This window comes from Diadema antillarum, unplaced genomic scaffold, assembly GCF_040938485.1.
Source record: "Diadema antillarum isolate AM-2024a unplaced genomic scaffold, OU_Dant_1.0 scf00000090, whole genome shotgun sequence".
Taxonomy (NCBI): domain Eukaryota; kingdom Metazoa; phylum Echinodermata; class Echinoidea; order Diadematoida; family Diadematidae; genus Diadema; species Diadema antillarum.
The window spans coordinates 944678-963230 of NW_027270979.1; the positions used below are offsets into that span (position 1 = coordinate 944678).

Below are 18553 nucleotides of genomic sequence, written 5' to 3' on the forward strand. Positions count from 1 at the left end.
CTCTCTTGAGAAGATGAAAGCATTCCCCGTCCCCTGCTAGATAGTGGAAGCTTCCATAATCAGCCCAGCAAGTTTTTGGAGGTACATACAGTTGTACTTGCACTTGTACACATTCATTGCGAGAAAGCAATCAACGCTGAACATTGCGTAGTTTGGCATCTTTATCGTGCTGGTGACCAGCTCGATCCTTCGGCATGTGTCATAACGTTATGTTTAGAGCCTGTAGGCCTCATAAGTTGACAAGTTTAATTCAAAATAGCAAAAAAGAAAAAAAAAAGGAGATTGAAAAAATATGAATTCTGGTGGGAAAATACGAATTTTGCAGCTGCTGAGTACTAATTTTTGCTTCCAAAGGTTGGCAGCTCTGTACTTTGGAAATTTAATTTCTCTCTGGAAAGGCTTATTGTGGATAGAATTACCTAGATCTGAGTTTTTGTTAAATGTCATTCAAGTTAACTAAACGTCTGTTTACCAGTAGGCTGCAAAAGTGCAGTTCTCACTTTTCTACACTCATCTCATCTACTTTGTGAGTACACAGTTATCTTGGCATTTCAATGTGAAGCCAGGGAGGTGGCTCCTCCCTGGTGAAACTGAAAGTAAATAATATTAAAGACAGTCAGTGTGCTGTACTGTAGTACAAGTTCAAGATGTCCTTGTCATTTATCATAGCATCCCCATTGAGGAGTATATCTATTCAAGATATATTCAAAAGGTCTTATGAGTAAGGAGTAAGGCGATATATTAACATTTCAAGAACAATTTAAAATCTTATGTCATAATCAAACAATTAACATAATTTTTCAAATATTAATGATTTTTATCCTGGCATTGCAGAGTGATCATGGTGATCAAAGTGTTCAAAATAAGGCTAAGATAGCACCAGAGAGCATCTAGAACCCCAGAGCTTCCAGGGCCCTTAAGCGGGCCCTGGACCCCGGCCGCAAGGGACTTCGCGCTTCGCGCTCGTGATGTGCGCTTCGCGCACATACTTCCATGCGCAATATCACTTTTTTCCCCCTGCAACATGCTAAAATTTCAAGTTGTGGACCACCCTGAAATGAAATTTTGTCTCCATAAATTTACAGTCTACTTGGGATCAAGTTTTCCTTGTGGAATGTATAGATTCCATTGTAACACAACACATTTTTTATCTCATAAAAATTTCATGTAGGCCTACAACCATATGCATGAATTTTGAGGAAATTCAACCTATCATAAGAAAACATACACAAGAGTATTCATTTCTTTCTTGATGGCTAATTGAATGGCATTATTTTGCAGCTCCTTGGTGATTACCTCATAAACATGCACAGTGTAAGCATTATCACTGCTGTAATTTACACATTGAAAAAAAAGAAGGTGTAAAAATTACAACTTCAGACTTATTGTGATCCCATACAAAGTAGCTTGAGATGATACAGGGTTCCCGGCATTTGAAGAAAACAAAATTCCCTGATTTTTCCCTGATGAAGTCTCAAAATTCCATGATAATTATTTCAACTCATTTCCAGTTTCACATGTTTTCTACGTTGTTGCAGTGAACCATTTGCAGTATAAAACACTGGTCATCCATTCGATGTTGTTTTAATATGCAACAAAATATACAATGTAACAGAGTCTGACTGACTACTTTTGATTTTGGGGCCAATAAAAAAATTCCCTGATTTTTCCCTGATTTGAGGCATTTTTATCAAATTCCCTGACTTTTCCCTGACTTTTCCCTGACTGGAAAAAAGTAAAATAATTTTCCCCGATTTCCCTGATGAGCTATGGGTTGGGAATGCTGTGTTCCCATTTAAAGAAAAAAATAAGGTGCTCGATTCGTTTTCTTTCTTTCTTTCTTTTTTAGGGGGGCAGTGGGGGGCATACATTCAGTGAAAGAAGACATACAGTATAATATAGTATTCCATGGCTATTCCATGGCTTATAATATAGTATTCCATGGCTTCTTACTAGCATTCTTTCACTTGTATCAGGTCTTTTAATTGATTTCCAGTTGTAAATAATAGTGGCAAACACAACACAAACAAATTATATTTCAAATCTTTCAAATAACAATACAGCAAACAAACGAAAACATTGGTACATGTACAGTATTGTACCTATCTTGCCTGCAGTGAACTCATCACATACAATCAACTATTTTTTTTTACAGTCTATTAATACCCTTTCTAGATTTTTTTTTTTTTTCAAATGCATTCTATTATCTCAAGGCCAGATACAATGTTGTATCTCATTCAGGCTTAACCACTGTTTCAACATTGGCTTTCATTGTATAACAACTGTATACACTGTTGTACACAGAGCCACATACAGTACACTCCATGGGATGGGGGGGGGGGGGGGGGTACAGTAGATAAGTACTGTAAAAGTAGAAATTTTCGCAGCATGGAAAATTTTTGCACATTTCGCGCAACCAGACGCCAGCGCGAAAATAAAAGCACACAAATATTTTTGCATGCCATATGTTCCAGTAGTTAATGTCCCAATTCCGTGGAATTAAAATCATGCGAAATCCATCTTACCCGGCCGAGCGGAAAAAAAAAAAAAAAAAAATTAGTCATGCGAAAATGTCCACTTTTACGGTAGTACAGAAAATATTTAATGCACATCTTCATTGAAAAATTTCTCAAGTGCATTTTGTACACTAAAAAGTGCTCGGTAGAAGAATGAAGTTGACAACAAATTAAATCAATAAAGACAATGTTATTCGTAACTCATAAAAATAAGCTTTTATCATTACTATGTATACAGTTGTAAATCATGTCCATTGCCATGAATATTCTTGACTTTATGTATCACCATGAGGGATAGGGGGGCGGGCATTTTGGGGGGTCTGCAAGAAACGTGCCAATTATTCCCACATACAGCGAACACTGTGAACAATGCAATCTATACTTGCCAATTACAGAGCTATCAAATCATGACCATAAACAGCTCTCGCAGAGATTACAGATCTCAGCCCTTTTTTTTTTTTTAAAGGTGGCGATCATTTTCTTGAAAGCTCTCCAAATTCCCATCATCAGTTTTCATTCGTAAGACAGGATTTTGGCAAAAGAATTGCATTTTATCAGCACCTTGCCAGAGCAGCTTCTCCCCTTTTGACCATGAGGGCAGTCAATGATTTTCCGGCTTGACATTGACAATTACAAGATTCTAGATCAAAACTGCCAAAATGTTTATGTGACTAAAAGAAAAAATATGTATACCAACAGCAAGACCTTTGAATTTTTTGTGGGGTCTGTGATGCCTTCCAACCATACGATAAGGACTACACTCGCATAACATTACACTGTGAGCATTTTATGATCATGAACCTATGTAGATATGATGCCTGTACAGTAGCACCGTATACATTAGCCTCTCCTGGATACTCATGTATAAACCAATATGGACATCCTGTGCCATAGTGCATTGTGATTTCACTCATGCATAGATGAGATAGCATTACATGACATTTAATTTCATGGAAAGTGTGAAAGGCCCTGATATGAATGAGCCAGTGACCACAGTAATCATTTCAGATTTTCATAGTTTCCTGTAGGTGTGGGGGCCCCCTTCAGTAATCTGCTGGGAACACGCCAAGGAAAAAAAATGACAGAAAAGATCAATGTAAAGCTGAATGAATGACTGCATCTACTATACATGCTGGCACAAATACAAGAGTTGGTATCAAACAATCTCTGAAAATATATAGGCTATAAGAATAGACAAATAAATTTTACACATGCTTTATGATATGTATAGCATATGCACTGGATATCAATTATTATACCCTGAATAATATTTATGCACTTCAGATCATCAGCCCTTGACTCTATTATATTATAGCATGTGCACTTATGGTAAATGAATAAAATGAAATGATAAGACTCAATAAAAGTGGTTATTACATAAAAATTACATCAAATTAGAAACTGAAAATTTCACAGTATGAATCACAGAATGTCCATTATCGAAATGACTGAAAATCTCAAAATCGAAAATTTGACCAAATATGACGGTTCGGATGACTGCCGACGAAATGACAAGGCATTACAGAAAAGCAATGTCACACAAGTGTAACTGAAAGAAGTGTAACGTTTTCATCTATCAAGCACATTATGCCCTTTTCCATAGACCTTGTGGATTATACCAAGATTAGATAATGATCATTATCCATGCACACAAGGTTCTTTTTGCTCATGATCTCCCTTTCCTTCAACCCCTAGCCCTTCCCCCCCCCCCCCCCCTCTCTCTCTCTCTCTCATGGACTCACGACACCCTACACATGTAGACCTAACATAAAGCACTTCCTAAAATGACAATCCCCAGGAATCCAATGCAGGGATGATTTCAGCAAAGAGCTTTGCAATCAGCGGGGGCCCTAAATGTACAGACTGCAGATTCGGAGTCGCCCGTGAGCTCAGGGAACATGGAGAGTTCAAGGCTACAAAATGTACATGTATCATTAGAAACAAAACTTGCTTCAGTGTCTGGGTTTCCACATGCCTGTGAGTGTTTTAGCACTATACATGTATTCTAGCAATTACTCACAGTTCAGCATCTATCCATTAGAGGTGGTCATATATCAGTAATTTCACTCTCGTTTGTTGAAGAGAAAAGGGATTGGATACCAAGAGCACTCACTTAACTGGGTCCTTTTCCTGGAAAGAGTGCAAAAGATGCAACAATCACGGGATATAAAGCATCATCAGCAATGCATGTCTCTGAGATGTGTTATGCTATTCACACACATTGTTTTGTGTCAAACTAGGGTTCTAAACACCCTCTTGAAATGCACATGTTTTTCATCCCCAATGTTTCCATGCATTCTAAACCATTATTTCTATGATTCAAGATCTAATCAAGTAAGATAATTTACGGTTTCATTTCTGATCACTAATCACAGCTTAATCACATACAAAAAAAGAATATCACAGACAAGGGCAATCTACACACTATCAACATGGCCTAAATTGCCGTTTTTCTCTCTGCACTCAAATAACAAAGCTCACTCATCTGTCCACCCAGGGTCATATTTCTTGTTCATCCATTTGAAAATTTTTGATATTGTCAGAACCATTCAGTACAAATCCATTGTTTTTAATGTTTCCTTACCTTGTATCTTCTCTCACACATACACATTTAATGATTCCATAACTCCTTAATACCCCCCCCCCCACTCATATGCATAATTTATCACAAATACTGCAACCTGTTGGACCAAGAATTACTACTTGCATCAATTATCACATACATAATGTACATAGGTATGCTTTCCATTTCTTTCCACACTATGGAGACAAAAAGAAAGATTTTTAGGTAAACAAACTGTAATTCTTGCCAAGGATCTATTCATGATGAGACTGCTACACCAAACTTTTTGTAACAGACGAACTTGAATGGTGGAGAAACGTCTAAGAGTACATGTAGCACCACACAAGAGCGAAAATCCTGAACATTCACTTCTAGGCCTTCTCCCTAACACACCCTAACCCCCTCCCCCCCCCCCCCCCACCCCCCCAATCATCATCATGCTGGGTAGTTTTGGATGCACTGGGCAAGAAATCTCAGCAGCGAACAAAAAGTAATCACTGTCTGTCACTTAAACCATATTTTTTCCAGACAATGGTCAAATTCCCAGGGACATGCTGGAAAAAAAAAAATATCCTACTATCTCTGAACAAATGGTCCAAAGGTTGTGGCTAGCTATTGTCTTGTGTCATATCATTAATGCTGCTTAAAAAAGGTCGCAGGATCACATGTTTGACGGTGGGTCCCATACACAGAGAATTGGTGCATCCCATCAGTATTAATTCCAGCTTTTGCAAGAGGTTACTAAAACAGGAAAAGGAAAGATCAAAAGTGGAGCAAAGTTTTGCAGAGGTAAAAAGGACAGGAAAAAGGAGCAAGGACCATGAACATTTCATAGAGCAAGAGAGTACAAGCTGAAGAGAAAGATAGCACAAAAACATGTATTGCATGACTTTTTCTATGTGTTCTATTGATCAGTCTAAATACCTTCTAACTCCCCTCCCCCCCCCACCCCCTCCCCACCCCAATTGGGGAGGGAATACATGTACCAAAGGTTAGCTATGGCTTATGGCCAACCAATGCTTGCAGCTAGGCTTCTGTGTCAACATTCGAACTAGTTTATCACTGCTCACATATCATTCATTCAGTGTGCTCCTTGGCTTTACCTGTGTATACCATTTCCCAGGTGAAACCGTGGGATCCACAAAACTGAAGCTTACAAATCTCAACTGCAGTCTACCACTACCAGGAAAAAACTTTGACACTTGCTTTTCCCGTACCCATCCCCAATGTTGGAGTTAGTTTGCAAAGAAAAAAAAAAAAATGAGTGAACAGGAAACGGTTGGAACAGAAGAAACTACTGCTGACTACAATTGTATTCCACAGATAAATACGAAATCAGTACACATATTGGGTACCACAATTATACTGACGATTACGTCATTGCTAAACGCCAACTTCTCATTTTCCAGTCAATCTTTGAACAATATTTTCAGGGTGTTCCATCACATGACAAAGGTGCTACACACCCACTGGCCTGCTTGCCTGGGGCAAATACGATAAATCTCACAGTGGGGCAAGTACAAGTATGCACTTGCCAGTGATAAGTACGATGCCCTCGCCTGAATGGGGGGGGGGGGGGGGGGGGGGGGGGCAAATGGGAGCAATAACTTTTTTAATCAAACATAAACCTGGCTATCAAACACACAAACATTTTGATATTATGTGTCAAACATGTTTCATCTTACTCTTCCGCACAGAACCAGTGAAAACAGATTATACGTGTCAAATATGTTTCATCTCACTCTTCTGCACAGAACCAGTAAAAACAGGTACAATGTGCCTACAAAGTTGCATTCAACAAGACAGTCTGAAATTTCCATTTTTGCCTGCTACAGGCAGACACTGATTAAAAAGAGAGAGTTTGAGAGATAAGCATAAATGGTAGCTAAAAAAATTAAATAACTAAGAATAAAAAAGTTTTCTTTTCTTTTAACTTCTTAAAACCAAATCAAGTATACAAGTAGCAAATATCCCTTCAGGGAAAGTCATATCCTTTGTTTTCTTCTAATCTCATTCCACTCTTTTGGCAGGTTCTTTACATCACATTTGGTTTGTTTGTTTTATTTAAATCACAGAAATAAAACAAACTGTAATGATTATATGCAACTTAAGAAAGGACAGCCTCTAAGACCTTAAAAAAGCAAGACTACAATAAGCAAGAAATGTTGCTATGGTGACTGGTATGCCTCCACTATATTGCATCATTCTCCAAATACGTCTACAGCACGTCTTGACTACAGATACAATGTACATGTATGTATGTGAGACAACAGTTTCACATGATTGACATGTTTGAATGTTTGATGGCACAACCCCAAAATGTGATAACAGTGACATTGTACATCCCTTGACCCAAGTTTCATTTGGATGACAAATTTGTTTCGGAGAGCAATTATTTAGAAATTTTAACAAGTTTCATGAATCAGAATCAGCATTTTGTGATGCACCATTTGTGTATAAGCAGTGTTTTAGGAAGATATCTTAATCTGTACTGGAAATTTGGAAAAACTTGTGAAATTTTCGCATTTTCTCACAACCTACAAAATGTACAATAACTTGTATAACCTTCAACATTTGACCATGTATGCCTAAAACTTTATCTTACACTGCAGGTGCAGTACTGCATCCTCAAGTAAACCTACAATGTAGGCCAAGTTTCACTTGGATACCTCAATGGGCTGATAGGAAATAGTGTAATTCATATCATACTGTACATAAAATCATGCTGACGAACAGATGGATGGATGTATTGGCAGACAAAAAAAAAATGTCCATGTTAAAACAACTTTGTGGCAGTGGCATATAAAAGACACAAAAATAAGCACAATGTAATGCCTACATGCCTGTATAAACAAAGTTTCATGGAGAAATCTTCAGCCATTTCTAAGATACTGAGGAAAAAAAAGAAATTTTCTCATACACTATAGTTTTAACTTGACCTTTGACATTTCACCCTATGGTCAAACACTTTTTCTACGGAATCTTTTATCTGGTAAGAAATGTATACACTAAGTTTCCCCCGTAAGACAACTTCATGCAATTTACAGATAGCTGGAAAAAAGTGGAATTTCAGAATTTGACCCTGACCCATGACCTCTGATTGTGAGCATGCACACTCACAAGTTGATCAGGCACGAATTTGTCCACTCCTGCACGTGCCAAGTTTCATTCAGATCACAGTCTACAACACGGTTCTTACACTTTGTAAGTTACGATGTCAACAAAACTGATAACGGACATACAGAAGGATGGACAGACACACACAAAACGCAAAATGTAATGCCTCTGGCAGCACTTGGTAGCAGAGGCAAAGAGAAAGTATACTGTAAAACATGATATATTCGCGGCATGAATTTTTCGCAAATTAGAGCCGACGGCTTTTTTTGCGGCATGAAATTTTTGCGAAATGCCACTGGCATTCAATGCATATAGTGTAGACAAGAATTTTCGCGTGCATTTTAATTTCGCAAATCTTGGCGCTCAGGAAATTCGCGAAATTAAAATGCAAGCGAACATTCCTCATATTACAGTACTACAGTATGTGTAACTGTGCATAATCTTCAAAAGACATTCAATGTACGTATCATTTGGGGCAAGTGCAATACAGTGTATACCATATAAAGTATGAGTGGTAGGCTGATTGATGAGATGTTTCTCTCCTTTCAAATTCTAATTCACAGGAGTATCAGAACCTTGAAGTGAACTTGCTTTCTGCGGATGATGCACTCATTTACTGACACAAGAAATGCATGATTTACGTGTAAGTGTTCACCCGAACGAAGGACAGACACAGGAAAACAAACCTTCTTAGTCACGCACACATTCCCCCGCTGAAGACCTGCTAGCTACCACACACAGTGAAATGAGTAATTAGAGCATCTGTCTGATGCATTATTAACTTAAAAACGGCTTCATCTTGGCTCAGCTATCCTTTCCAACAAGAAGCACAACTTGTACTATTTGACCATAAAAGTTGCTTAATGGACATATTTTCATCAAAGAGAGAGAGAGAGAGAGAGAGAGAGAGAAAGTGAGACCATGCTTTGTGCCCATTGCATGATAAAGTACACAGGCATTGATAACTTTTTTTAAACATTTAAAGCCACTGTTTACCATTGGAAGCAAACAAAAAATTTTCAAATTATCACATTTGGTGCAAATAATAATAATGATGATAATAATAGTGCAATATGATTACATTGTACATGTACATTGTATGTAGAGTTCAGTTGTATCACAAAACATCCTACCAAATTTGGCAATAAAGGCACAAATACAAAGAGATATCACTAATTTTCTCAATAAGCCGTAACTAAAGACGGTTTGTTCTAGAAACAATTTTAATAAAAGTATTGTTCATATTTTTTTTTGATACTTCACATACATGTACTTAACATTGATTATACTGATTAACATTTTAACATCGGTTGTTCCTATCCCTAACTCACATTTTAGAACTATTTTGAAGCACTTAAGCTTTTTTTTTTTTTCAAGTGATAAATTGTGGCTTTAACACACAATGTTGCAAAAAGCACACACGCAGCAAGTGTTATGCGATGTCCTATTGTCCAGATGAATTATCTTAATATCTTTATTAATCCTATAACCTAGAATATCATTCTTATAAAACACTCATAAAAAGCTCTGTGGAATTTAGTTGCACATATATATATGCAGCAGCACTCTCCAAAAGGATATACACACACAGTACATGTAGACACTAATCACAGATCTGAGTTATGCCCCCCCCCCCCGAAAAAAAAATGCAGTCTGTCTTGAAAATTAATTAGCATTCAGACACAGCGTTCTGCATTCTCCATGAATGACAAATTGTTTCATGATTCACAGATTATTCATGTCAATGCTGGACATGGAGAGACCACAAACGATCAGCGTGATACTGGATGCATTAAAGGCAAGCTGTTCTCTTGAACAATTGCCATTTGAAAAAGAAAAACAATTTTTTTTAAAAGCCATATGAAGACAGCATACAAGATGTCTGCACAAGATATGACAGAACAAATGAGCATTATCTGTAAAAGTGGATATTTTTGCGCGACTATTTTTCGCGCTTGGCCCGGTAAGAAGAGTTTCGCGTGTTTTTAATTCCGCGGAATCAAGACATCATCTACTGGAATATACATATATGGCAAACAAAAATATTTGCGCACTTTTATTTTAGCGCAAGTTTCTGGTTGCACGAAATGCGCAAAAATTTCAACACCGCGAAAATTTCCAATTTTACAGTAATGTGAAAACTGCGAGAACATTTGTACCTAGAGTTATAGTGTACAATTTTACTTTCATAAGATGACAAGTTAAATGCTACAATTGACATTTGATAGGTCACAGAGTTCAGCCATCTCATGCACAATCCTGCTCAGATGTAGGAAAAAAAAAATGTTCTTACAGCGTACACACACGTGTACATGTGTGCACTGCCACTGCCTATAGTACTGTACAATAAAAGATCTACATTGTACAATCGTATGTCATGACTTTTATTCTTTTTTATAAAATGTTGAGCGACAATACAAAGGAACAGATTAATGCAGTTTTTTAAACAGTGTACAAAGGCCTACATTGTACATGTATGTCACAAACTCTGTAATATGATGGAGGTTGCACAATTGCACTGTTGATGATATACACCAGAAGAACATGCGTCGTACCATAAGCATAACAGTGCTATTCTGTAAAACCTACATGTGTACCTGTACAGTACCTTGTAACTTTGCCCGATCAGCCAAGCATGATTCTGAGATGTTGATGTACAAATGTACATTGTATACATGTAACACATGTCCAATTGTACACCTCATAAATGTACAACAAGGCACATTCAAACGGTCTGTATTATTTCGCATTGATGTGAGCCATTGAATGGACTCAGGGCTCATTTCCTACAGATACAAAATTGAATGTACATATACAGTGTACAAACGTACAATTGTACAGTACATGGTTGTACAGTGTATGTGTCAAATTACACACAATGAGCAGAAAGCAACACACTGGGATTGTGTGCGCTGATAAGATCTGTCAGAAATCACTGACATGTGTTGTACAGTACTGTAAAAGTACGTCATGAGGAGAGGGCCAAAGGTTGTCAGGTGATTGGCCATAAACCTACAGTGCAAGTATTTTTCTTGTCAAAACCCTGTGAGAGACTTGTTAATTATAAAATGACTTTGATAGACTAACAGCTTAATTCCAGCTCTACACCATGTATGGGGCGAAAACAAAACATTTACATAATCTAGGTACCCATACAAATATGTTACCTGTCAAGTGAAAAGAAAAGATTAAGCTCTGGTTTGTTTGTTTTGTTTTTACCATTGATGTCATCAAGAGATATGTACAATGTTCACGTGTATAAACATACTCCCCTGTGTCAAGCACGTCCTTGCCATATACAGCATGAATGCAAAGGTGTAAAGGTCTATAATGTTGTATTCCACATGGTAATATCATCTGCATATGCCTGGTACAATTGTACATTCAAGGTGCTACATACACATTGTACAATGTACACTGTGTAAGCGCTTGCCCAATTGCCCCCAGGCAAGTAAAAATCAAAGTCGGGCAAGTGTTTTGGAATAGTGATTAAAAACACTTGCCCAAATTGGTCAAGCATAAAGTTTTGAAAGTCCACCTTTTTTTCAATTCCCTCCCCCTTCAAAAGCCTACAAAGTCAACCATACAGAAGCCCAAAAGTTGCATTTGACTGTTTTTATGATGATAATGCAACACACCTCAATTTAACAATATACAAATTGTAGCACACTGAACACTGTATTTAACCCATTAGTAACTGAACCGCCTGTCACACTATTCCCTAAAATGCCCAAAACAGCCCGTCAGATCACTGCCTAAAATGCCCAAAACCGCCCATCCATTTTTTATACTGTAAAACATAATATATTCGCGGCACGAAATTTTCGCGAATTGGAGCCGAAAGCCTTTTTCGTGGCATGACATTTTCGCGAATTGCCACTGGCGTTCAATGCATACAATAGTGTAGATAAGAAATTTCGTGTGCATTTTAATTTCGCGAATCTTGGTGCTTGCGAAATTCGCGAAATTAAAATGCACGCAAACATTCCTCGTTTTAACGTAGTTTAATTTATGCTTTGGTTTTTTTTTGTTTTCATATAGACTAGATAATAACGTAATTTGAAAGAGGTCAAAGGTCAACAAAAGTATGTCAGGATTATTTCTGTGACACACAAGTCTCTTGGTAAAGTCTTAATAGGCTTCAAATAAACATAACTTTAATATTATCAAAAATAAACAGGCAGTGATCTATTTTGCATAAAGTTGTTGAAATGAAAGTATGATTGCTGTTCCTTCCAGGGAACAGTAGGCCTTTATGTATGGAATCTTCAGTTTGCTAAAGGGTTAAAGATTGAGCTGTATAAATAGTCCATGTGCTGGTCGTGTAAGGAAGTATAGTACTGTACATGAGCATCCATTATCTTGTACGGAGCCGGTACTACAGATGTAGAACAGTGAATATTGTGTAAATGTCTACTGTGATGACTATGTGCATACGTACAACAGTAGTGTACAGTGTAGAGACTTCCCATGTGTGCAACACTGTACAGTACTGAGGTGGGATAACACTTACATGTGTACACTTATGTACAATACACTAACTTTCAAACTTTGTTCACTAGTATGAGATTTTATGTCATGCTGCTAGTGAATGAAAATGATTTACAACCAGCATGTTTTCACAGTGATAACCATACGCATGCAGCCATATACTACAACAATACTCAACTATACAACAAAGTTTTTCTACATCCTTACATTGTACTACTACAACTGTACACTGTACAACTGTACTTACAGCGTAGTACTGTGCGTAATGTGCATTGTACAATTGTAGTTGTACAACTAATAATGATAATAATGCTAATTTAGTTAAAATTATAATAATAGCAACAATAATAATACTTTCAACAACAACAACAAAATGAAAAATGTTGGCTTTTATAACACTTATACATTTTTGCTGGCTCTCTATTCATTAAAATTGAAGAACAATGAAAAATGTTTTATTGAAGATACTGTATGTAGGCCTATTTTTGTATAAAAAACATATATGTAAAATGGATTGAAGGGGCTATTAAAAAAAACACTACCATAGAGCAGGACAATAAAATAAACAGACCAGCTTGCTACCATTTTAATGCACTTCATATTTGCTCTTACATACTGTAGGTACAGTAGTTTACAATTGTACCATGATGGAAAACATCTCCATGGTACCATATTGTGCCACAGTGGTTGAAGCTGGTCACCGCTGATACTACAGTAGTGTACTGCAGGGCCATGGAGCTGAGATGTGGAGTGTTCTATTTTATGACAATAAAATTTCCCCATTCAATTTCATCTGCCATATCTCTGATACACTCATGATTTATCATGGTATGATTATAAATGCAGGCCTGGACAATGCATCGAATAATAGATTCAGGACTTTCAACATGTACATTTGTATAATAACCTTCACTTGAACATTTTGTAATAAACATTTTGTAGACACCATAGATCTAACACGATTTTTAAGACTGTAAATGGGATCGACAATTTAAAGTCTTCGAAGTTCTTTGAGTTCTCTTCTGAAGAAAGGACACGCAGACACAAATTACAGATATTGAAGAAACATGTCAACTTTAAAGTGAGACTTTGCTCCTCCTCTCAAAGACGAGTGGAATAAGCTACCATCACAGGGGCGGATCCAGGGATTCCGTAAAGGGGGGGGGGGGGAGGGCCCTTACAAAATTAAAGGGGGTGCACAGAACCCATTTTTTTTTTTGTATAGACGATCTTTTGTTTTAACAAGTATTAAAGGAGGCACGCGCCCAGTGCACCCCCGCCTGGATCCGCCACTGCATCATTTGTAGTTGGGAGCCCATCAATGAACAGATTTAAGTCAAATTTAGAACAAATTATATAACCCGGAAGAGATATTTTTCTATCTGTGCCATACATTTTTTGCACAGTGGCTACCAAAGATTTATTAATTTTGATGACACTGAGTAGCAAATAAGTTTGGTTTATTAAACTTTATGCCCATCATACATCAGAATTCTATTCACAACATATTCCAACCTTCAATGAGTACTTTTCAAGGATGTTATCCACTGCTGATACAGAACACTGTTCATGTACGAGGTACAAGCCTGTACATACAATTTACACGGTACCTGCTCAGTTTACAAGTTTACGTACATTGTACAGATGGGAAGGGAATATCTTTATGAATACCCCATAATCCTGCAACATCTTACACCCAGTGTATACCTAGGTCACAGCCGCAAACTCATATCAGTCGCATTTAGTTCAAAATATAATTTCATTGCTCTAGCACTTGTCTTCAGGAATGATATTACTGGCACACAATTTACAATTTTCCAGAGGAATCTGAAATACCTGTAATATTCGATGGGCAGATCAGACCTATCATAGCCATGTAATGGGAAGTGTGCTTCTAACAGTTGAATGTCTTAGAATATAACACCTAAAATGATTCTAGTACCTTTATCCGACTGGCCGATTGCTCATCATGTAACATGCAGAAGTTACAAAATTGTAGAAGTACAACTGTACGAATGCACGCTGTTCCTTTGGAGGGTGCAATTTCTGAGAAATCTTTGATATTGCACGGCTGACATCACAAATTTACATTTAGTCCCATGTTATGTAGGCTCATAATCAGCATGTAGTTTTTGCACATATATTTCATTTGACTGTGCCACATGGCCACAGTACAATGTGAAACCATTTTCATTTCATGCAAAATGGGTGCCTTTCTGTGCGTCATGATATTCAAGAATCTGTGTGGACCACTTCCGCTGATGTACGAGGTGTTGTTTAAAACAAAAATTATACAATGTAGGCCTACATCTTTCTTCTGCAATGGAACAAGCTCTCGCACTTGGTAAAAGATAAAACCCACTATTCAACTTGGCTTCGCCTCTTTGAATGGAGTATCTCACCTTTTCCCTTGTCCAAAATCTTGTACTATCACGCTCGTGACCATTCACTACTTGTCTTTTAAATATAATGGCGGTCAAAATTAATTGGCCATAAATATCATTTTACAGGCCTATAAGATTGCCATTTTACCAGAGCATACCTTAAAATACTATAAAACTGCATCCAGATGGAGCATTTACAACTGTACTCCCAAACCGATGTTGCTGTGAATGACAGCTCTCACATTACCAAGTATACTATAAGCTAAGTTGTAGTGTAAATTTAAAGAAAAAATGCATTGTCAAACAAATTGTATGATTTTCCTCAAACTTTCAATGTGTTTTATTATTAAATATTGCTGCATCCTCTCAATCCACAGATGTATAAAGGCAAACTTGTCCTTTAAAGATATGATCCTTAAAAAGTCAAGGGAAGCTGAAGTCTGTGTGAAAAAAAGCAACTTTTCTGTTCCTTTCTCTTTCAAGAAATACAGAAACATGTACATGATGTACATGTAGCTAGTCTACCCCTCAAATGAGCAACAACATATTTAATTCATACGCTATATTGGATCTTGTCCCAAGCATACATCTAGGAGTTTACAATTACAACATATTGTTACAGTTAGACATCGACTAGAAAACAATAGATATTAGACATCTAGAACTCGTATAGACTAGATCTAAATAGAATATAGCAGAATGTGCAAATCATGAGTAACATGACTCATATCGTGTTCCCCTCATTTTTTCAATATCCGATTTCTAGATATTGTACCATATGATTACATCAAAGTTTGACTGAGCTCCTGTGACAGTTTCATTGGTCTCATCCAGTATTATCTTTACTGTAGGGTAAATTCACCCCTAAATTTGCTTATCTTGCACAAGCATCTGCAACATCACATCAGCATATAGCACCATGCAAACACTCTGTACGTTTCTACACCCATTCATTGCACAGCATTAGCACTGCACTGGTCACATCCACTTCATCAATACTGATTCAATATTTGCGTCTTTTCTCAAATATTTTGATCATTTCCTCGATTTCCACGACTAATGATGTCATTTCTGACTGGACTTACCTCGAAAGGGTCACGAAGCCGAAAGAAATACTCCTCGCGAACTTTACTGGGCAGTTCGTCTGATTTGTTGACTATTTTCACTGGGTAAAGCACAGGTCGCACGATTTCAAGTGCACACATACAAAGGCTGGATCAATGAAAGCGCCTGTGCTCCCCTCACTTCCTCACCGTTTTACTGCAGTCAGCGCTCGCTCGCTATCTCCTCAATGAGTATCTTCAACTGCTTGACACAGCCAATTTGTCCCGTACGGTTACATGTCTGCTATGAAAATCCCATCTTATGCAGTTCAAAATTCGGCAAAACTCTCAAGTCGTTAAGACGATACATGTGCCAATGCACTCACAAAATATGCAGGATTAATTTCACCGATAAATGCTTATCAATCGTCAATTACGGTGCAAAGCCGACACACTCGTCAGTCTATGGAGATCGCCATTACGGTTGCGCACAACTGCTTAATTTGGGTATTGCAGGGAGGCGGTGATTTACATAATAAATCAACGGTGCCCCCAAAGTTCACTGGCAGGCAGACGAAGGCTTGTGAGCCTGTGAGAGACGAATAAAAACAAAACGGTCGTGTTAATGTAATGTAATTAGGACACTTGTTTTTCTTTGGCTCATTACATGTTTTGCCACAGGCTTAACCGTCGCTAAACGGAATGAGCTTGAATTGCATTGATTAGAGATGAATTCCTGCGTTTAAATCATGGTTTAAGATTCATTACCAACATTACACTGATACCACTGTGCAGTTGAACCCACTTAGCGCTTGGCGTACGAAACCAGGCAGCAGTCGAGAGTTGATTCTTCGCTCCGCCATATATTTCATCTATTTTTACATCGGTAAGTAAACAGCAAGGTGTTTAGTTATAGTTTCGTAATTTGCAGAATGAGGGAGGAGGATTCTCAACATTTACCGAGACAAAAAGAAAGAAACAAAAGAAAAGAAAAAAGAAAAGGAAGGAGGTGGGAGGCACACATCGTTTGTCTATTAAAAGCAGTTTGATTTTATTGGCGCACATAGTATATGCTTCAGGTTTGACATAAACTAGTTTAAAACATTATGTTCCGTTCCAAATGCTATTAAAGAGCGAGGCAGCAGACGAGTGGACAGCACACACAGAATCAAAACAATAAGGAAAAATGCATGTGATAGCTAGGTAAGACATGAATAATGGCGGCACTAATGGAAGGGTTAAAGGACAAGTTCACCTTCATAAACATAAGGATTGAGAGAATGTAGCAATATTAGTAGAACACATCAGTGAAAGTTTGAGGAAAATTGGACAATCCGTTCAAAAGTTATGATTTTTTGAAGTTTTTGTGCAGTAACCGCTGGATGAGAAGACTACTGCAGTGTACGATGTCACATGCGTACAACAATATAAGGAAAATATAAAGAGAATTTCACAAAATTCCATCTTTTGAAAAAAGTACACATTCCCCTGACTCGTTACCGACAAATGTTATGGGTAATATTATTCCCCCTGCCGTTAGAAAGAGGCAAGTCAAGTGCTCTTTTATTATGCGAAAAAAGTGAAAATATGTTGAATTTTCTTTTACATTTTCTTTATACTGTTGTACGCATATGACTCACAAACTGTAGTAGTCTCCTCATCCAGCGGTTCCAACACAAAAATTTAAAAAATTCATAACTTTTGCATCGATTGTCCAATTTTCCTCAAACTTTCACTGATGTGTTCTACTAATATTGTTGCATTTTCTCAATCCTTATGTTTGTGAAGGTGAACTTGCCCTTTAAGTCTCGGTCTACTGAGTGTGGCGGTGAGATTATAAATCTGGCAAACTTGCTGTTATATACTGTAAGTGATATCTATCATTTATCTCAGTTCATATTTTGGTATACTTGTTTAATTAATTGTGTATTCATTCATCCATCCATCCGTCCATTCATTATTCTGTCACTGACTTCACACTTTTAGGATGATAAAAATCTCCATATCGAGTCCGATCGAATCTTAATAAGTGCAACTTCTATTCCATGTTCAAGTGGGTTTAACAGATTTGAAGAAGTTTCATCAAATCGGGCATAGATTTAAAAAGCTACGATCGATACTTCATGTATCCGCATGTTTTGCTCCTATATTAGTAATGTATAAAATATGCAAAAAAATGAGGAGAATGCAATCACCTCACAAGTATAGTTTATAGGGACCTATACCAACGACCGATTATAATATACATGCACATAGACCCTATGCACAATATCATGATAGACCCTATTCCAGACACAATCAAAAAGAAAAAATTATATATCTTTGTCATTGCTAACAAAACAACACATCACATAATGAATACCCTAATGATATAGTGTGATATCTTTACCTTCTACAGCATAGTTGCGAAATCATCGAATGAAAACATGATGTTGATCT

General features: G+C 37.3%; 1 protein-coding gene across 1 annotated transcript in view; it reads right to left on the minus strand.

Annotated features, from left to right (window-relative positions):
- LOC139718155 (uncharacterized) overlaps positions 1 to 16590 on the minus strand; it is a 627192-nt gene extending 610602 nt beyond the window's left edge. Inside the window, exon 1 of the mRNA XM_071629640.1 lies at positions 16157 to 16590. The gene's annotated coding sequence lies outside the window, so the exon portion shown is untranslated. The remainder of the gene's footprint in view (positions 1 to 16156) is intronic.
- Positions 16591 to 18553: the final 1963 nt, after the last annotated feature.